The sequence below is a fragment of the Protopterus annectens genome, chromosome 2.part1 (assembly GCF_019279795.1).
Source record: "Protopterus annectens isolate FY-2018-M chromosome 2.part1, PAN1.0, whole genome shotgun sequence".
Classification (NCBI taxonomy): Eukaryota; Metazoa; Chordata; order Ceratodontiformes; family Protopteridae; genus Protopterus; species Protopterus annectens.
The window spans coordinates 146550072-146572693 of NC_056729.1; positions in this window are offsets into that span (position 1 = coordinate 146550072).

The window sequence follows — 22622 nt, forward strand, 5'->3', positions numbered from 1 at the left end:
CACAGGCAATCTGCTGTGTCATTGGTTCAAAAACTGGACGTATGTGTTATCAGTTTCTTCTGGTTTACCATTAAAATTTCGCCGTGCAATTGCTCAGCTATGAAGTATTTGAACAACAGATGTTTGAATACTTCATATTTTGGCAGGTTACGTGAGCGAATGGTATAATTGCGAATGGACTGTGCATTCGCAATTATAACGTTCGTTCATGTAAAGGGATCGCGGTACAGTGCGGTTAGGGAAATACATCCCTTTCCTCAATGTAGTGCGATCTCGGAGTTGGAATATTAAGTTGGGGGTGTGGGGGGGTGCAGCACTAATGTGAGTTTAGGCTAGCTAGTTAGGGAGTTAAGGGAAGGGTGGGATTGCTGTTAAGTGTTGAAAATGTTGTGAACGACATTTTTGACATTAACAGCTGTTTTCCGACATTGAGAATGTTCAGAATTGTGTACTTTCTGCGAAACGCTTCGCTAAGAAGTGCACTTTTTTTTTTTCCATAATTATGATAGTAAACCGTTTCTTCTAAAATCCATTCCTTTTGATTGAACAATATAAGATCTCAGTTTCTCACAGACATTTTTGATAATACCCACTTGGTTGAATCCTTTGGTTGTTTGCATCCTTATGATTTCTCCTTGTCTTAATGGTCTAAGAGGTTTCCTAGATTTATCAAAGTACAACTTTTGTGACTGACGTTTCTTCAAAAGTTGCGTCTTGACCACTCTGTTGTTCTTTACATTTGGAATCAATGGTTGTTTACTCATTGGCAAGGTTGTTCTTGTCTGTCTAGATATTAATCTCTGAGCAGGTGAAGCAAGCAAGTTATCCTCAGGGAATGTTGAGATTAAGTAGCTTAAGAAAAACATCGGTACCATCTCGCTTGGATTTCTCTAACAAACATTTTACACTATGAACTGCATGCTCAGCTAATCCATTGGACTGTGGGTACTCAGGACTACTAGTAACATGAACAAAGTCCCAAGACTCAACAAATTTCTTGAACTGCTGACTGGTAAACTGCGTACCGTTATCAGATAAACTTTGTGTGAACTACCATGCACAGAAAAATATCTCTTCATTTTTGTAATGACAGTGCTAGATGTTAGGTTAGGAAGAAGATCAATTTCAAACCGAGTAAGAGTCTACTAATACTAAGTAATGTTGACCATTCCATTTGAAAATTCCAGTAGCAACCATTGACCATGGTAGTTCAGAAATCTGGTTTAGCTATGTTTCTTTTTGTTGGTGTGGTTTAGTACTATTGCAAATAGAACTTGCTAGAGTTTCCTTCCCTATATCTTTTGACATAGAAGGCCAAAATTATATGCCTCTTGCTCTTCTTTTTGTAGAATCTGTTCAGTAATTGGGTGTCCACAGTGTACGATCTTGATATATTCCTGTTGTAACATTGAAGGAATAACCACTTTAGGACCTTTCATGATGATTCCATCTTCCATCATGAGGTTGTCTCGGGAAGGAAAATATTTCTGGACATAAAGTGGTAGACCGGTTTGTCACATTGGCCATCCTTGATTGATGCCATGAGTCAGCTTCTGCAGAACTGTGTCTAAAGCTGTGTAATGGCTAGTTCATCAAGACATGATGAGGAAAAACTTTTGACTTCCACGACTTTCAAATCTGGTTTCTCATTGTCATGCTATTTCTGTTGTTTGTCTGATGCTCTAGACAAATCATCTGCATGGTATAAATACTTGCCTTTCATGTAGATAATATTGAGATTGTACTTTTTCAATTTTAACATCATGCATTGCAGTTGTGCTGGGACTAAATGTATTCGCTTTTTTAGAATTGTCACTAGAGGTTGGTGATCAGGCTCTATCTGAACAGGTTGCCATAAATGTCATCATTGAATTTCAAACATGCGGACATTACTGCTAAAAGCTCTTTCTCAGTTTCACATACAGCATCTCAGTTTGGGTTAAAGTCCTGGATGCACAGGCTACTGTAATGACTTCTTGAAGACATGATGCACCATGACCCTACATTGAAGCTTTGCATGAAAGGGTTACAGGTTTGTGAACATCATAATATCTCAAAGTGGGTGGACTGGCAATTTTCTGTTTCAGAACTTTAAATGCTCTTTAGTGTTGTTCTAACCAGGGCCAGTTTACATTTTTACATGTCAATTCATGTAATGGTGTTGAAAGCTCACTAAGGTCTGAGATGAACTTTCTGAAATAGTTGACCATACCAAGAAAACATTGCAAAGATGTGACATTGTCTGGAACTGGTATGTCAAGAACTGCTGCTTGCTTAGACGGATCTGGTTGTGAGCCAGAATTGGTAAACAAATGACCCACATAAATAACTTCTCTCAGCTTGAATTTACATTTTTGAGGATTCAGTTTAAGATTGACTTAACGTGCAAAGTCTAGAACTTTCTTAAGGTTTCTATCATGTTCGTCATCACCATTGCCCCTACAATAATGTTGTCTACTGTGATAGCACATGGATAGCTTGAAAAATTTGTCCACTAGCACATTGATATACTTCACTGGCAGAATTCATCCTAAATGGCTTTCTCAAAAATCTGTACCTTACAAATGGTGTAGTGAGAGTAGTTAACAATGAAGATTTGTGATCCAGCAAAATTTGCCAAAATGAACTTTTTGCATCTAAGACTGAAAAAATAGTGGCATTTCGCATTAAAGTTGCTACTTCGTCTACTGTGCACATCAGATGATGAGGACGTTTAAGTGCTTTGTTTAAATCTCTCAGATCAATACATATTCGAATATTATCTCAGCTTTTCTTAAGAGCTACGACCATGGAGGATACCCATTCATTTGGTTCTTTTACTGGAATCATCACACCTGAATTCACCATTTTTGTCTAGTGCTGTTTTTACTTTACTCTGCATTGCTACTGGAATCTTAATGGTGGTACGACTGGGCTTACTTCATGATTTAACCTCATGGAACATGGGACTGGTAGCTTGCCAAGCTCGTTTTTGAAAATATCAGCATATTCATGAAAAACATTCTGTGTAAAACTATTGTGGCTGTTCAGACTTATATAGTAAACTTCTTTATTAAATGAAATCAGTCTTATTCTCTAACTGTCTTTGAGACCTAACAATGACTGCACGTGTCTTTTAACTACGTAAAACTGCAAATCATAGCAGTTTCCAGCAGAATGGCATGTGAAAATTATTGCGCCATCAGTATGAATCTCTTCACCACCATATGCAACAAGCTTTGCACACTTTGCTGAATCTCACCAGCTTTAACTTTGGCAAACATTTGTCCTGATATAAGATTGCACTTGGATCCAGTGTCTACTTTAAGTTCTACAGGTTTTCCATTAATCCGAAAAGTACAAAAACTTTCACCCTTTGCTGCCAGATTACAATTGGCTGATACTTTACTGTATTAATCATTCAATCAACCACAGATACACCATCAAGATAGAAAGTTTGCTCACTGCTTTCTAACTGATCTACTTGCTTCTTTGAATGCTCTCTTTTAAAATGTCTTTTATTAAAAGTATGTGCTAGCTTTAACTAAGTTGCAAAGCTTTCCAAAATGATTCCACTTTTTACATCTGTGACATTACTAACCAAAAGCTAAGCATTTTTCTCATTTAAGCTCATGGTTACCTCCACAATTACAACAGTTGACAATAAGATTACTTGTAGCTGCCCCATTCAATTTGTGGTTAAAACTGTGTACTGCCACATTCTTTGGATTATATCTCTTATTCATCTTAGCTTTGTGTCTCACACTATCAACATTTGCACTGGTAGACACTGTGTGCATGCTTTTCTCATTTGTAACCATACTTGTGTTCTTTTCTGTAACCTTGTATATTTGACAAATCACTATGGCTTTGCCCAACATTAAATCACTGTCTTGAACCAAAATCTTTCTCACTGCATCATTATTAACAACACACACAAGTTTGTCCTTTATCAATTCATCTCGCAAATCACCAAATCTGCACGTATTTACTTTATTTCTCAAGTCAGTAGTGTATGCTGTTATAGTTTCACATGGCTTTTGATTTCTTGTGTAAAATATGTGCCTTTCTACTGTAATATTCATTTGAGGGTTACACATTTCTCTAAATTTATGTTTTAAGCACTCAAGGTCTTCCTGCGTTTCACCCTGTATCACAATATGGTGGTTCACCCCCTCCCCTGCATACATGGCAGGTGCATACACAAATGAGCGTTCCCTCTCAATGGCTTCCGAGCCTGCTAATTTAAGAAGTGTGAATGCCTTTGAATGTGCGTCTCTATCAGAAAAAAACAGCTTGTATGAAAATATATTCTTGTTCAAACACTCTCCAATTCTCAACAATATTACTATCAAACACCAATGGTTCAGGTCTGTGAAATCCCTCTGCCATCGTAACAAAGTACATTTAAATGTAAGCATAGACCAGGTAATTGTAATTATGCACAAATACACAACAATCTTTTTGAAAAGGCTTCACTTTGAAATTGCAAACACTGCAACATTCCAGAAACTTCAGACTCTTCTAACAACTTTAATTAATGTGAAAAGTAGTACATTGTAAAAATGGAGTAATTTTAGCCTTTTTGTACACTTTAAACATTTTGAAAATTGTTTCGAACACTTTCATAAATATTTTGAATACTTTTGAGTATGTGGCAATTTCAGACATTTTGTCTATATCTCTGTAATTATTTCAAACATTTTGAATGCTCCACCACTTATTTGGTGAGTGAAAAATCATTTAAATGAATTTAAGTACCTTTGAATAACCGATGACCTGTTTGTGAGTCCATTCTGGTATATTCCTCCACTTCTAACTATGTGCCTCATGGTTTGTGATCTGCTTCAACTTTGGATCCCATTCTGGCACCATGTTGCTTGTCTCATCCAGTCAAAAGAGACAATGAAGTGGTATATGGGTTCAATATATTTATTGTACATAAACATGGTCAAGAACTATAACTGGAACATATATTTAAGCTAACTGATTCACACATCACTTTAACTCATTCCGTCCAGTACAGCTCTTTTGAGTGCATACCTTTAACTCCCAGTGGGTATGGCTTAAGACTTTAAAAATGTAGTTATCACCTTACAGTTCTAACAAATATTCACTGACAGAGGTCAAATATCAATTCACTTGTGTTTGCCATTATGTAAGCTTCAAGATAAAATATTCTGATAACTTGTATGTAGCATGTATATAGAATTATTAATGCAAATATGAGCAAGCAATATTTGATGCCTAAAGGTGAAGTAGGAGGTAACTGCAAAAATACCTGGAGGTGCACTCAGCTGTAATGAGTACACATTCACACATGTATCTCCATTCATGACTGCATTCACTCTAGCTGACTGCACAAAATGGCACTGTTCTCACATGTGATCAGTACTTATATGCATGTGTCATCTAGCTACAGTGGCTCAGTAGGAACACTACACATAATTATTTACAGGTGGCAAATGAAATCTGAGTTCTGTTATGGGACCAGTGCATTATGGTTAAGGGAGGAGCTCGAGAGTTTCAGTGTTCCACAAGATATAAAAAGTGGCCAATTCAGATCAGAGGGACAGATCTGAACCCAACACTTGAGGAATGAATGAAAATGACAACATCGGATCTTCTCTTTACATTAGGGCAGTTCCAGGCCAATCAGCTCAAAGCTAAGGGTCTGTGAATTCGAAAGTTGCTATTTGCTGTGATTTTTTAAATTACCATTGCATTGTAATAGTTCTACAAGTCAGAGAAAGACGTGTGTCTCTATTTTCCCTCCTACCCACTGTATTGTGGTTGTTTTCTTAAACCCAGTGTTATCTGTAGTAGCCTGCCCCTTACGATGTTGTGTCTTTTGGCTTATCCCGGTTAGGGGTCTCCACAGCGGAACTCCGGTCCGCTAATGTTTGGTAGTGGATTTTTATATGCCGAGTTACCAGCCCTGATGCACAACCTTCAACGAAGGCACACCCATTCACGCATGCCTCCACACAGAAGACGCTCTAGCTGAGAATCGAATGCAACAACGTCTTGCTGTGAGATGACAATACTACTGCAGTACCACTACCGCGGGTCTAGTTGCCTGCCCCTTACGATAATGTGACAAAATAATTTCCCCCCTCTCCCTTTTTATTGGCTGTTGACAATAAGCACATAAGTATAATTTTGCAAAGTCTCTCCTCTTAAACTACTTACTAGGATAAACGACCTTTGATAGAATTGCTTAATAGTGAGTGTACCAATACTGCTTGTGCTGATTTTATTATCAAATGAATGATTTTATTTTAACTGTAATTAGTTTAAAGATTCTTGATGGTGGCAGGAGGTTTCCAAGCAAGTTGTTTTGTACTGAAATTTAAATACACGGTGGTCAAGTCCCCCAAACATTATTCTAAAACAGAACTTCAAGCAGTTAATAGTTAATTCTGTCCCCAGAGTCATTCCTGTCGGTAACATGGACCGGCACTTTCCCACATCTTCTCTGGCCAGCCTGAATGAGAAGAGTATATTGAGGCAGTTTAAGAATTGCCTCATTCTGTCTGATGATCATCTATTATGCAAACAGCATAAGGCAGCGTGTGACAGATGTATATATATATAATATCCTCTGAGGCGAAAATCTCACACACAGTAAACTTAGACACCAAAATTGCCACACATTTTCAAGGCCACCACAATACACACAATTTTTCATATGCTGTGATTCTAATGAGCAACTTGCTTAAAACCACAAAGACCTCCAAAACATAACACAGGCACACTCAGTATATTAAGCCTACTTCCTCACATAGCACAAGGATTCTAAAAGTCACAGATGCTGAGCCTGTAAAGCAGGCATCGACCCAGCCAAACATTCTTCTTATAGTTGACTCCATTGTCAGAAATACAGAGGTACATCTTACCAAGCTGAGCAAGGAAAGGGTGATGGTTACTTGATTGATTGGTGCCAGGATCTGTCACATTGTGCATGCACTCAAGTCCTTGAACAGCATGTACCAGTATGACTCTGTCATAAGTCAGTGAATTCAGGTGTTCTCCTTGGATTATATGAAGAGAGCTATGCTAGTGCTCTCAGAGTATGTGCCCATTACAGATAAAAGCCTAGCACTGAGCAGAATTCTACCTTCACCAAGGATAGTACTGAGATGTGATCAAAAATAATTAACTTCAACAGCTGACTTAGTTTTTTTATGTCATTCAAAGGGGGTCCAATATTTGTCATCTTGAGAGGAAATGAGTGACAGACCACTCTGCTTCACCAGGGATGCCCTGCATCTGTTCCATCTGGAGCTTTGATTATTGGCAAAGACATTGCCCAAATCCATAGTGCCTTTTTTCGGCAATGCCAACCTAATGAACCTACCAACTTAATGAAACAAACAAAAGAAAATATAAAGGTGTTACTGATCAATGCCAGGAGCCTGAACAAAAAACTCCACTGCCTATAAGCCATTCTTACACTTGTGGACATTGATGTCTATGTATCGACTGAGACATAGTTTAAAATAGCGGAGAGCACTCCGGCTGTGCAAGGCAATAAGGCCTTACTCACATTTAGCTTAGCTACTGTGCAGGAGGGGGAAAAAGGTGTAGGTGTATCAGGTTTTATTCAGAAGAGACTTAAATCAAGGCTGGTAAAGCAGCATGATGCATTAGAGCTTCTTTATGTCCAAATCACCATCAGGAAAGTCCCATGCCATATATTAGCTTGCTATAGTACCCCCTTTATGAGAAAAGAAAGCCACAGTGCTTACCTACAGGAAGTAGAATCACTCACTATTAACCCCAATACCATTTTCCTAGGTGATGTAAACTATCCAACTATAGATTGGGAAACTTAATCTGCCACTAATGCACAAGCACAGAGTTTCCAAGATTTTGTCAATACACATGCTGGAACAATTGCTCAGATTACCCACTAGGGGGAGCAACATCTTGGATCTTGACCTTATTAATATGGGAGCATCTTGCATATCTTCATCACTTGTTAAGTCTGATCATAAAACAGGATTCTTCAAAGTAAAACTGAAACTACAGATTTCTTCCACCCAAGGTACCTTTAGAAATTTCTTTAAGACAAACTGCCTACTCCTAATTTATACAAGTGGCAAGCTTCAGATTCCCACCAAACTCTGTTAACCACACTGAATATGCAGAAATGTACACCACCACACTATACCAGCTTGTAAACAGCTGCATAGATACAGTTGTACCCCATAGGAATAAGTGTAGGGCAAACCGCAGAAACAATCCCACATGATGGAAGTATAATATCAACAAGCTTTATAATAAATGGAAAATAATTCTACCCAAAAGCAAGAAAAGTAATTCCCAGAATGTTAGAGACCTTGTCACCGTACCTCTCAACTGTCCAGATTTTCACAGAATGTCCAGATGTTTCCCTCAAACTTTTGATCTGATCCTCATACAATTTTGGTTTTCTGCAAATCATTGGGATGATCTAAGGAGCAATTCAGCATTCTGAGGCCTCATATACACAGACAACCCTCTCCTCTTACCTCCCAACCCTCAAACTTGAGAGAGATGCACTTATATCACCAAAATGAAAGCTATGCACTCTCCAGCCAAAACCGGACTAGTTGGTCAAGAAGAGAAGATCAACACCTGCACCACACCACATAGAAAACATAGCCCTCCAGAACACCCACTATCACAGCTCTCACATAAAAACACAAGCCATACATCCACCTTCACAGAGGGTCTCAATAAAAATTGACCCAAACAGCAGAGACCATGACAGAAACACACTCAACCACCACAACACAGCACAAACCACAGGACACATAGCTCACCTCCACAGTGTGCCCCTCAGCCTAAGCCCCTAAGATAAACACCTTGCCCAATACACTAATCATAGGTGACTCAATAGTGAGGCACACCAATGCCCCACTCAGTAGGTTGAATAAGGAGAAGGTAACAGTCAGCTGTCTATCAGGTGCCAGAATCTGACACAACACATGTACTCAAGTCACTCCACAACAAGTACAAGTATGACTCTGTCATTGTCCATGTGGGTGTGAATGACCTGAGATGCACCTCCCTGGACTACATGAAAAGAGACATGGTGGAGCTCACAGATTATGTGGCCCAGGCAGGTATGACATTAGCCCTGAGCAGTATCTTATCGTCAACCAGAATGATACCACAGTACAAACAAAAAATTATTGATTTCAACAATTGGCTAAGTTTTTGGTGTCATTCTAAGGGGATCCAGTATCTGCCTGCTTGGTATGACATAACTGACACACCTCAATGCTTTACCAAAGATGGCCTGCATCTGTCACCCCTAGATTTCCAGGAACTGGCTAAGGCTTTTGACACCCCTATACTGCTTTTTTTAGGCAGTGTTCCAAAGACCAAATTACCACCATAACAGCTATAAATAAATGCAATCTGAGGGTCATGATGCTCAGTTCTAGAAGTCTAAATCTCAAGATGCACTCACTCGAAGCACTCCTCAAAATGGAGAACATCGACATTTGTGCTGTAATGGAGACCTGGATTAAAGTGGTAGAAAGCACCACTGCACTACCAGGCTATAACTCATTCCACACCTTTTGGCCCCAAAACATGGACTGAACGACCAAAGGCGGTGGTGTCTCCATATTCATAAAGGATATGCACACCTCCAGACTAGTATCCCAGCATAACACATCTGAGATACTTCAGGTACAACTAACATTGGGTAAGATGACAATCCAGGTCATAGCCTGCTATTAGGTCCCCAACCATGTCCCTAGACTCTCACTAAATGTTCCTAAGCACCCTGGAATCTATCAATGTTCAACCCAACACTTTCTTACTAGAAGACTTCAACTACCACTCCATCAACTGGGAAAACTACTCAAGCACCAATACACTGGCCCAGAGCTTCATGGAATTCATCAACTCCAATGCCCTGGACCAGCTCCTTCTGACCCCCAATAGAGGAAGCAACATCCTTGACCTGGTTGTTACTAACATGGGTGAATGTTGCTCTACACTAATAGTCAATCCCTCCCTGGTCAGATCCAACCATAAACTAATCACCATGGAAATCCACATCTCATCCACACCCCCTGCAAAGGTAAACTCCTTAAAAAACTTCTTCAAAGCTGACTTTAGACTCCTAAAAACAGAGGTGGCTAACTTCACGGAACTCATGCCAATGAAAAATAGGTGCATGATTGCCGAATCATACACCAATGCACTGTACGAACATGTACACAAATGCATGGAACTAGCCATACCAAAAAGAACCAAGATGCTCTCCTCCAAAAAAAGGAAGCAAATCTGGTGGTCACCTGCAATTAATAAACTCTACAATAGAAGGAAGAAACTGTTGCAGAAAAAGGTGAACTCCCAAGACTGGAAAAACTCCCTTATTAGCCTCAACAAAAAGTTGAGAAGCTTCATCATAGGTTCATAGGTGTGTACTAGGCTAATAGCCCTGGGGCCTTTACAAGCCTAGCCCATAGGATTACCCAGGCATTGTACCACACAAACTTAGTTCCCAGTGCCTCTGTTGAGTAAAGCCACTGGAGTGATCCTGGGGTGAATTTTCTATTTCCCATCCACTCATCAAGATTTCCCTTGAAGAGGGCCAGTGAGGTGCTCTGCTTGACATGTATGGGAAGTCTATTCCATAGCATGGGCAATCTCTGTGTTATGAATCTGTTCCTCCGACATGTTCTTTTGATTGTGCTAATGAGGTTGGAGTCTCTGTAGCATGTGGTGCAGAGGGATTGGGATTTCTTTAGATGTAACATTTCTAACAGAGCTGTGTCAGACATAGCTTTGTAAGTCAAGCAGAGATCGCCTCTAAGTAGGCAATATGAGACAGAAAATAGTTGGAGTTTTTTTAGTCTGTCCACATAGGACAAATGTTTAAGGCCTAGGATCCTCTTTGTGAGGTGCTATTGTGGCCTCTCCAGTTGTTGCAGGTGTTTAGTGAGGTGCATGCCAAATGGGGCATTGTACTCAATGATTGGCCTAATGAGGGAAGAATAGAGGGAGACAATGACCTCTTTCTTCCTGGATGCAAAACCCTTAGTAATGAGATGTGCCACATAGAAGGACTTTCTGACCACAGCGGCAATGTAGTGGTCAATAGAGAGGTTGCTGTCAATCTGTGTTCAACAGATCTCTTATAATGCCTTCTGTGTTCAGTGGACTACCATTGATGTGGTAATTCATGGGAAATGGGTTTTTCCCAAAGGGGATGATGACACAATTTTTGGCATTGAGCTTAAGGCCATGGTTCTGACACCAGTCGTTGGTCTCAGTGAGGCCTTTCTGTAGGATGTCAACATCACTCAGGGAGTTAATAATAGCTCCCAACTTGTAATCGTCTGTGGACTTTGTCAGTCAGAGTCACTTTGTGTTGGCCTGTACTTCAGAGAAGTAGATGCCAAACAGGAGAGGACCCAGAACTGAACCCTGTGGGACTCCACTCGTGACTGGCCAGCAGTCTGACTTGGAGTCTGCTACTTTTACACTGTGGGTTCTACCTGTGAGTCAGTTTGCAACCCACCTAGTGATATAGCGGTTGATGCCTAGCTTAGTGAGTTTTTCTATGATTCCTGAGTGGGGAATGGTGTCAAAGGCCTTGGCCAGATCAAGGTAGGCTGTATGTGTCACCTTGCCTTCATCAACAGCTCTGGTGACTGACTCAAAGAAGTCGACCAAGATAAGCAGGCTTGATCTAGCCTTCACAAAACCAAATTGTCCGGGATCCATAGTTTGGAGATTCCCTATATTCTTGTTTATTAGGTCCATGATGATGCGTTCCATAGCTTTGCATATCAGACTCATCAGGCTAATGGGGTGACAGTTCCCAGGGTCATTGCTCCTCCTTTGTGGAGAGGGATGACTGTAGCAGTGTGCCATTTGGTATGAACAAAGCCGGAGGTTAGGCTGTGACTGAACAGAGCACACAGGTGAGGTGCCAGTTCACTCTGTAGTTCTTGTAGAACACAGCCAGGGATATTGTCAGGTCCCATAGAAGCTGTATTCTTGGCCTTGGACAGTGCTGTTTTAACATGTGCATCAGTAATACTGAGAGCCTGGCAATCTACGGGTATTGTGACTGGTCCATTGGGGGGAGGGGTAACGTTGGCACTGAATCTTTCGGCCAGTATATTGGCAATATCTGTTGTGCAGTAGCAAAGAGCAAATATGAGTATTGCCGTAGAGATTCTTTACATAACTATAGAAGGCCTTGTGGTTTTCTTTACTATCTGCTGCAGTTTTGTTGCATTCTATCTATCATAGCTAGCTTTAGAGGATTTGATGAGGGATCTCAACGTTTTGTTGAAGCTGATAAGGGAGTTTTCCAGTCTTGAGACTTCACCTTATTCCACATCAGTTTCCTCCTTCTGTTGTAGAGTTTGCTTATGGCAGGAGACCACCAGATTGGCTTCCTGTTTTTGGAGGAAAGAGGGGTAGTTGAAGTCACCCAGTATGAGAGCGTTAGGTTGGACCATAATATTCTCCAGGGTGCTTTGGAACATGGAGTGTGAGTCTTGGGACATGGTTGGGGACCTATAGCAGGCTATGACCTGAATTGCTGTCTTACCCAATGTTAGCTACACCTGAAGTATCTCAGATGAGGTATGTTGGGCAACTAGTCTGGAAGTGTGCGCATCCTTTATGAATATGGAAACACCACTGCCTTTGGAGCTTCGGTCCAAGTTCTGGGGCCTAAAGGTATGGAATGAGTTATAGCCTGGTAGTGCAGGGGTGTTTTCTGCTGCCTTGAACCAGATCTCTGTTATGGCACAAATGTCGATGTTCTCCATTTTAAGGAGTACTTTGAGCGAGTGCATTTTGAGATTTAGACTTCTAGCATTGAGCAGCATGACCCTCAGATTGCATTTGTTTGTAGCTGTTATGGTGGTAATTTGGTCTTTGTAACACTGCCTAAAAAAGGCACTATAGGGCTGGCAAGAGCCTTGGCCAGTATCCGGAAGCCCATGGGTGACAGATGCAGGCCATCTCTGGCAAAGCATTGAGGTCTGTCAGTCATGTCATCCCAGGCAGACAGATACTGGATCTCCTTAGAATGACACCAGAACCTTAGCCAATTGTTGAAATCAATCATTTTCTGCTTGTACTGTGGTATCATTCTGGGTGATAGTAGGATGCTGCTCAGGGCTAGGGTCATACCGTCTTGGGCTACATAATCCAAGAGCTCCTCCATGTCTTTTTTTATGTAGTCCAGAGAGGCACAGCTCAGGTCATTCACACCCACATGTATAATGACAGAGTCATATCTGTACCTTTTGTTGAGGGACCTGAGTGTGTGCGTTATGTGTATGGATCCTGGCACCTGACAGGTAGCTCACTGTTACTTTCTCCTTATTCAGCCTATTGAGGGGGACATCAGTGTGCCTCACTATCGAGTCACCTATGATGTTGGGCATGCTGTTTTGACTTAGCAGCTTTGGTTGAGTGGCACACTGTTTAGGAGAGTTATGCATCTCGTGATTAGTGTTGTGTTGTGGTGGGTCGAGTGTATTTCTGCCTTGGAGGTCTCTGCTGTTTGGATAGATTTTTATTGAGAGCCTCCATGAAAGTGGATGTGTGGTTTGTGTTTTTATTTGAAGGCAATGCTGGTGTGTGTTCTGGAGGGCTGTGTGCTCCATGTGGGGTGGTGCAAGTGTTGACCTTCTCCTCTTGACCAGCTATTCCGGTCTTGGTTGGAGAGTGCGTGGCTTCCAATTTGGATATATAATTGCATCTTTTGCAAGTCTGAGTGTTGGGAGGTAAGAGGAGAGGGTTGTCAGTGTAAATGAGGCAGTTGCTGCATTGCCTCAGGATGCCCAAGTTCACCGGTTAATATGAGAATGCACAGGGAATTGACCTTTAGGCATGCCTGGAGGGGTGGGCATTAATGATAAGTACTGGAGCTATTTCCTTGTAAAATGTTTAGAGGTGGTAGCACTTTTGTGTGCTAAAATAATTGCTACAAGAAGTCTTGTAAACTGCTAGTCTAATAAGCTAGTAAATGTGCAGGAGAGGAGAGAACTAGTAGATCTAAGGGAAAAATTGAAGAGCAGGCTTTGGCACCACTCAGCAGTTTACAAACAGTCCTGGATACAGCAAATCTGTATCTGGACCAGGCTAGTTACCTGGAAGGTGGGAAACAAGTGCAAACCATGGGCTTTTAAACCAGAAAGTTGAAAGAGATGGAAAAACTGCCCAAACAGTCAATAAACTACAATTTTTGGGCCAGAAACCACTCCTCTTGTGGTACATAGGCTACCTAGTGCTTACCTCTCCCAATGATAAGCTAGAAGGCTTCCCTCCAACACAGAAAGGCTTGGTGGGCTCAGAAGCTTACATACAGTCCTGGATACAGCAAATCTGTATGTGGACTAGTCTAGTTACAGGAAAGGCAGGAAAAGCGCAAATGCAGGTTTTTAAACCAGAAAGTTGAAAGAGATAGAAAAACTGCCAAAATGGCCAATATATTACAATTTCTGGGCCAAAAAACACTCCTCTTCTGGTAGATAGGCTACCTAGTGCTTAGCACTGCCACTGATAAGCTAGAAGGCTTCCCTCCAACACAGAATGGCTTGGGGGGGGGGGGCTCAGAAGCTTACAAACCCTCCTAGATACAGCAAATCTGTATCTGGACTAGACTAATTACAGGAAAGGCAGAAAACAAGCTTAGAATTTTTTTTTTTTTTTTTTTTTAGTAAGGTGGAAAGGGAGAAAGGAGGAGCAGAAAATAATTCAAGGTTAAGAAACTAAATGGGTTGGCCTTCTCATATGTTCTCTCTGTATTAGGTAGAAAGAGCTAATGACACTAGACTGGGAGGAGTGCCCAGATCAAATTTACAGTAGGGGTGGGCAACTGCAAAGCCACCAAGTATAAGAACAGGATACCAATAGGGAGGGAGGCTGGGAAACTAAATCAGTTATATGATACATCAAATCCTCTGAAACCAGCTATGAAGGCAGAATTGCAGCAGACACTAAAAACAATCACAAAGCCTTTTATGGCTATATCAAGAACCTTCACAGAAATACCCAGATTTGCTCTGAGATAATGCACAATGGTACCTCCTATACCCAGCCAACAGATATTGCCAACATATGTCCGACAGATTCAGTGTCACCTTTACCTCTCTCCCTCCCAAAGGACCAATCGCAATACCGGAAGAATGCCAGACACCCAGCATTACTGCAGCACAGGTTAAAGCTGCATTGTCCAAGGCCAAGAATACAGCTTCCAAGGGACCTGTTAATATCCCTGGCTATGTTCTACATGAATTACACAGTGAACTGGCACCACATCTGTGTGCCCCTGTTCAGTCACAGCCTTACCTCAGGCTTTGTCTCTAGTCTACCGAATGACACACTGCTACAGTCATCCCTCTCCATAAAGGGAGAGCGACTACAGACCCTGGGAATTATCACCCCATTAGCCTGACGAGTCTGATATGTAAAGCTATGGAGTGCATCATCATGGACCTGATTAACAAATATATAGGAAATCTCCAAACTCTAGACCCCATATAATTTGCCTTTGTGAAAGGGAGATCATGCTTGCTCAACCTTGTTGACTTCTTTGAGTCAGTCAACAGGGCAGTGGATGAAGGTAAGGCAGTGCATACTGCCTACCTCGATCTGGCTAAAGCTTTTGATACCATTCCTCAAGCAAAAATTATTGACAAACTCACTAAACTAGGCATCAACCCCTATATCACTAGGTGAGTTGCAAATTGGCTCACAGATAGAACACACAGTGTGAAAGTAGCAGACACCAAGTCAGACTGCCGACCAGTCACGAGTGGAGTCCCACAGGGATTGGTCCTGTGTCCTCTCCTGTTCGGCATCTACTTCTCAGAAGTCCAGGCCAACACAAAGGGATTCTGGCTAATGAAGTTCTCAGATGACTCCAAGCTGGCAACCATTATTAACTCCCCAAGTGATGCAGACATCCTACAGAAAGGCTTCACTGAGAACAATCACTGGTGTCAAAACCATGGCCTTAAGCTTAATGCCAAAAAATGCATCGTCATCCCCTTTGGTAAAAACTCAGTTCCCACTAATTGCGACATCGATAGGAGCCCACTGGACACTGAAGGTGTTATAAGAGATCTGGGGACACAGATTGACCACAACCTCTCCTTCAGCCATCACATTGCCACTGTGGTCAGAAAGTCCTTCTATGTAGCACATCTCATTACCAAGGGTTTTGCATCCAAGAAGAAAGAGGTCATCATCTCTCTCTACTCTTCCCTCATTAGGCCAATCAGCAAGTATAATGCCCCATTTGGCATGTACCTCACTAGACACCTGCAGCAGCTGGAAAGGCCACAAAAGTAACTCACGAAGAGGATCATAGGCATTAAGCCAATGTCCTACATGGATAGACTCAAAAGACTCCAACTATTCTCTGTCTCATATCGCCTACTTAGAGATGATCTCTGCTTGACTTACAAAGCCATGTCTGACCCAGCTCTGTTAGAAATGCTACATCTAATGAAATCCCAATCCCTCCACACCACATGTTCCAGAGACCTCAACCTCATTACCACAATCGACAGAACATGCTGGAGGGACAGGTTCCTCACCCAGAGACTACCCATGCTCTGGAATAGACTCCCCATACATGTCAAGCAGAGCACCTTGCTGACCCTCTTCAAGAGAACTCTTGATGAGTGGATGGGTAATAGAAAGTTCACCCCGGGGATCACTCCAGTAGCTATACTTGAAAGAGGCACTGGGAACTAACATTGGGTGGCATGATGCCAGGGCACTTCTCTGGGCTAGGCTTGTAAAGGCTCCATGGCCATTAGCCTAGTACACACCTATGAACCTAAATAATATCATGCACTTTAGTTTCAGCTTTCATATCCAGTAGAAAATGCATTTTAATACATATCCTGTTATTCTAGCAACTTTCTTAGTTTGTAAAAGAATATTTAAAATCCGTCCCTATTTTGGGGCCTTTGTACCCCTTATTATCTCAGGCTTTGTTCAGATTTGTTGGGCTAAGAGGTTGAGAGGTATGCTTGTCACTTACATAACAAACTTAGGAGCTTAATAAAATCCAACAAAGACAAGTTTGAGGCAAAAAAAGATAACCAAGCCATATTAGGTTCATATTCTCAAAAGCGCAATGCAGCAATGCACTGAGATGATTGTAAATGATACTACCTACACTGAGTTTATAAGTATAGCTAATCTACTGGCTGATAAATTTAGCTCTAGCTTTACCCCTCTCACCCCTTCATCTGTCCCTCAAGATATACTTGAAACTGGCTCACCTCCTGCCATCACACAAGAGGAAGTGCTAAAAGTGCTATCAAAAACTAAAAATAGTGCATTGATGGGTCCTGACAATATCCATGGATGCATCTTAAATAGCATAAAGCATGATTTAGCCACATTCCTAACAAGACTGTTTAATCTTAGCCTCCATACAGGTTTTGTACCAAGTGAATAGAGAACAGCTACAGTCATCCTCCTATGTAAGGGAGCCTCATATGTAAAGCCATGGAAAGACTTATCATGACCTTACTCAACCAGGACATAGAGAACCACCAAACAATAGACCCATCTCAGTTTGTATTCATCAAGGGCAGGTTATGCTTACTTACTGGTAGTTTTTTTTTTTTTGGAAAGGTCACCAAAGCAATGGATGAAGGAAAAAAAAAATATGGCATACCTTGACCTGGCCAAAGTATTTGACACAATTCCATACTCAGTTATAGCAGAAAAGCTAAATAAGCTGGGAATAAACCTCTGTGTCATTCACTGGATTGCCAGTTTGCTCATAGAGAGAGGATGCAGATAATCAAAATAGAGGAAGTTGCCACCAGAAAGAGACCAGTCACCAATGGAGTCCCCCAGGGTTCTGTGTTGGGACCTCCCCTGTTCAGAATCTACTTTTCTCTGATAAAAGGCCTCTGGATGACTAAGTTTGCAGACAACTGCAAGGAAGGAGCAGTCATTAAATTCCCAATTGACTTAGCCATCCTGCAAGAAGGTTTGTCTCAAATAAATAGCTGGTGTCAAAATCATAGTCTGAAACTAAATGCCAAAAATGCATTACTGTGTCCTTTGGGAAGTCATATACCCAGAGATCTACCATATTGATAATATTCCCATAAGAGTTGACCCAGCTTGTTCTGGATTTGGGAACATATGTGAATAGTGACCTAATTTTTGACCAATTAAGTCCTTCTATACTGCACATCTTTTAAACAAAGGGATTGTGTCTAAATCTGTATATGTCATTTTCCCCTTTACTTAGCTCTCATTAGGCCAGTCATTGAATGTCATTTCTCTTTTGGCTTGTATCTGTCTAGACACATGCGTCAACTGGAACACCCACAGAAATACCTTACAAAAAGGATTCAAGGCCTAAACAGCATGTCTTACATGGACTGACTCATAGTCTTGTCACTCTACTCAGTATCCTACAGACTGCTAAGAGGTGACCTGTGTCTGGCACACAGGTCATCTCTCACCCAATACTGATGACCTTACTGTACATCAGCAAGTCAAATGGCATCAGAAATACTAAGTCTAGGGTTCTAAACTTCCTTCAACATCAACAGAACAGTTTGGAGAGACAGGTATATTTCACAGAGGATACAGCTACTATGGAACAGACTCCCCATCCACAAAAAACAAAGTTCAGCCCTGTACATTTACAAGCATTACTTAGATCTATGGATGTGGAAGAAAACATTTACCCCAGAACTGCCCCCTGTAGTACTAATAGACAGATGCAGCTGTTAAATGCTTTATCCCATGCATGGGTCCCCTCAGAATTCCTATGGAATGATCACAGTTATTCTCAACAGGGGTATGATATAATTATCGACAATGGGATGGGTACAGCCAGGCTATAACCAAATGGGATAAGTTATTTCAGGCTCAAAAAAGGGAAATTGGCTGGTCTTAAAATGGCACACAAGGGCAGCTAATCTAGTACTTACCTATAAACCTATAAAAGGACCTCGCTGCACATTTGTCTTGTAAATCCTGTAAACCTATGATTTTCTGCAGCTTTTCTCCTCAGGCCTTCAATGAAAAAACATTCCCCTTCCTTGGTAAAGAAATGAAAATGACTGAAAGTACAGAAAAAAAAGATGAGAAAGTTGAAGAGGTTGTGCGCGCATTGAAAAGGTGATGTTCACGTCATTGTCTTTGTTATTATGGCAGCCTTTAAGGTTAGTTTATGATATACAGAATGAATGCTGTTATACAGTTTAAATAGCTCAAGTTTTAATTGCAACAACAAGACATATTAATTCTGAATGGAATACTAAATGGTGCAGTGTTTATTTTCAATGTCAACACTTTACCATCTCTGTTATGTATGTTTCTCTTCAGAAAGGTAGGTGCCTGAAAGATCTCAGAGAAGTTCCCTAGAAAAGTAGTATCCAAGGGTTAAATCTGTGCAAATACAAATCTTAAAGTCATTGAAAAGGTGATGTTGAATTGCGTAGGTGAAATATCTATTATTTAACATGGATGCTGACACAGACATGTGCTTTTAGTTAACCTTGCAGTACAATTCAGGTGACACTTTCTGTAAAAGAAATAGCTTCAAAGTAAGATAAAGAACAATACTTAGTAGAATCCGAAGTGAACAGCATGACAGAGTTTACTTCTGGAAGTCATCATTCAGTGTCTGTGAACATGATGCTGCATTGCAACTGTAACAGACAGAGAGGTGCTACGAAGATCCATCAGCATACCTGATACAGAGTGCAATGTGACCGGAGACTTTGCATGGTTATAAGGCATAATCAAATGCATTGCATCTTAAATGGAGAGCAAAAGAAGTGTAGGCCATGGGCCAGGTTAACAAAAACTCACTAGGAGAAAATTATTGATAGTTTGTGAGGTCAAGGAAAGGACCATCAGTACAAGGTGCAGGGAGTATGATTCCACCTGGATCCATGTGTAAAAAGTTTACAACACAAAGTAGAAGTTTATCTTTAATTTATTATGGTTTTATTTTTATTTTTAATGAGCTCACAACAAAATGAGTCTGTATGCTAGAGCCACAGTACCTGAAGGTCACTGATGTGATAAAAGCAATATAAAAATGGTTCACAATATACTAAAGAAATTGTATAAAAAGAGAAAGAAGAAAATTAATATGCCTGTAGTCAAAACAGAAAAAAATCAGAACAAAAAATTAACTGCAAGTGAACTCTGAACGTTGATCACTCAGAAAGCAAAAGGTCTAGTTTGAAAATTACTAATGTCAGAAAGTGTGTCCTCACATAAAGAATGAGTAGTGGATGCTTTAGAAGACAGAATGAGAAATTTTCAGAAGAGCATAGCTATAGTAATGGAAGGCATTCTGCAAGTAAATTGATTATGAATGGCAGTAAGTGGATATTGATTACCAGAAGAAATTGGACAATTGATTGCTTTTTACAGGTGGGAAGACAACAGATATGGAAAGACCAGCACATTCTGCCAATATCATTGATTCTTGTGAAGGTTCATAATTATTTAATTGTTTTGCAGTTTAGCTCAAAAAGATAGCAATGAGTTGCTAAGAAACTTCATTCTGTGGTCATCGGTTTAATTCCCACTATAATCACTAGTAAAAGGTGCTTTAATCATATAGCAATAACCCACGCCTGGGTGTGGGTAATGCTGGATTTACCCACGGTTGGCGTGGTTTGGTCCCGAGGGCCCGAGGACCAAACAAAGCCAACCGTGGTAATACAGCATTACCCACATCCAGAAGTGGGTTATTATTATTATGACATTATTTAAGAAAAGAAACTATTACTTTTCTTAAATAATGGCATAGTATAATGCCTGTTTACTGCCCTTCTGCAGATGTCTGGCATCCGCGGCAGTTCTGACGTACTGCGCGTCTGCACAGTACATCAGAGCTGTGGGCAAAAGCAACGGAGAAAGCAAGGTTTAACATAGCGAGACAGCTTTAAAATAAGCAACGGAGATGTCCGTTGCTTATTTTAAAACTGTTTTGCTATGTTAAACCCATTTAACATAGCGAAACAGTAAAAAAAGCAACGGAGATCTTGCTTTCTCCGTTGCTTTTTTTTTAAAACCTGTCTCGCTATGTTAAAATGGGTTTAGCATAGCGAGACAGCTTTAAAATAAGCAACGGAGATCTCCGTTGCTTTTAGCTGTCTCGCTATGTTAAACCCATTTGACATAGCGAGACAGTGTTTTAAAAGTAGAGTTATACTAATGGAAAAAAGTCCGGGTGACCGGACCTTTGTCCATTAGTATAACTCGATTTACAATGTGCACTCTGGCCAATCAGCGTGCACATTTTGGGGGGGGGTGATGGTATAATGTCAATTAAACCACCCAGTTGTAAGTTGTCCCTGAAATGTAACATTTTACCTATATTGCGACTTAAGTTAACAAGTTATAAATTTTAAACAAATAAAATTTGCACGTTACATGGTAGAAAATTCTGAAAATTCACATTATGAGATTTCTTTAGGTAATGCTTATGAGGCGACAGAGGTTTATATTATTGAAGGTGAAGAAGAAGTTATTCATGAGATGATAGTGCAATTACTCTAGAGTCTGAAGGCAATATTGCTGGGCTTCTTCCCAACAAGACTTTTAATTTCATGTTCTGCCATAACTCTCAACCTGAAAACATCACAAATCTGGACAAAGGTCCATGAAAATAGGTACAATCTGTATGCTGATTAACATGACATTTATTTGCATACATAATTATGCAACCCTGCCCACTCCGGATGGAATTGTGGGATACCACCTTTCAAACACAAACTGAAGAACAAACAACCAAAATTTGGCCCCAGACCCTGTAGTAAAAGGTAACCATTTTTTTAATTGTGTAGCAAATCCCACACTATTCACCTTTCCTCACCTCCCCTCTGCTTTCTACTCATATGTCCCAGCCATACCACCTCTTATTTCTCCTACCCATATTTTTTTAAACCACACTTATACGGCAAACTGCCTTGTATTAATATATATCATGTGTCTATATATTACTAACTGCAGCATTTTTTCTAGTATAGTTACCTTTTAGTTATTGTATGTCTATATTATAACTTTTGTTCTCCCTTGTATAAAATTGCCTATTTTGTTACTGTAGCTTTCATGTCTGGGTCTCTACTGCAAGGAGCTACTACAGCCCAGTCAAACTACCCCGGTCAACAAAAGCAATAAATAAATAAATGAGTTCTTGAACCCTGCCATTGTCATACAAATGTTAACAGAAAAATCCTGAGGAAACTTGCACTGTCATGCTTTATTTTGTAAATCAGCATTTCATTCTTTGCATACCATGCTCACATAAATGTCAAAGGTTGTAGCCTACTTCAAATACCCACCAAAGGTGATATATAAATTGGTATACATTTCCAAACCGATGTTTAATATTCATTGTAGAAAGGCACTAACAAGTAAGATAGTCAGCCCTTGCCAGTCTTAATTCATTAGTCTTGATGAATATCAGTGTTTCTGATAATAAAAGTCCTCATGAGCCTAGGCATGAAAACGTGCACCTTCAGACAAATGAAAGATCTTGTGCATAGCTCCAAATGTTTACACTGTTCTAAGTTAATAGCTGTATCAGCGGCGAAAGAGGTAGACATGCATACATGTCAAACAGACAATCATATCAACACATATGAGTG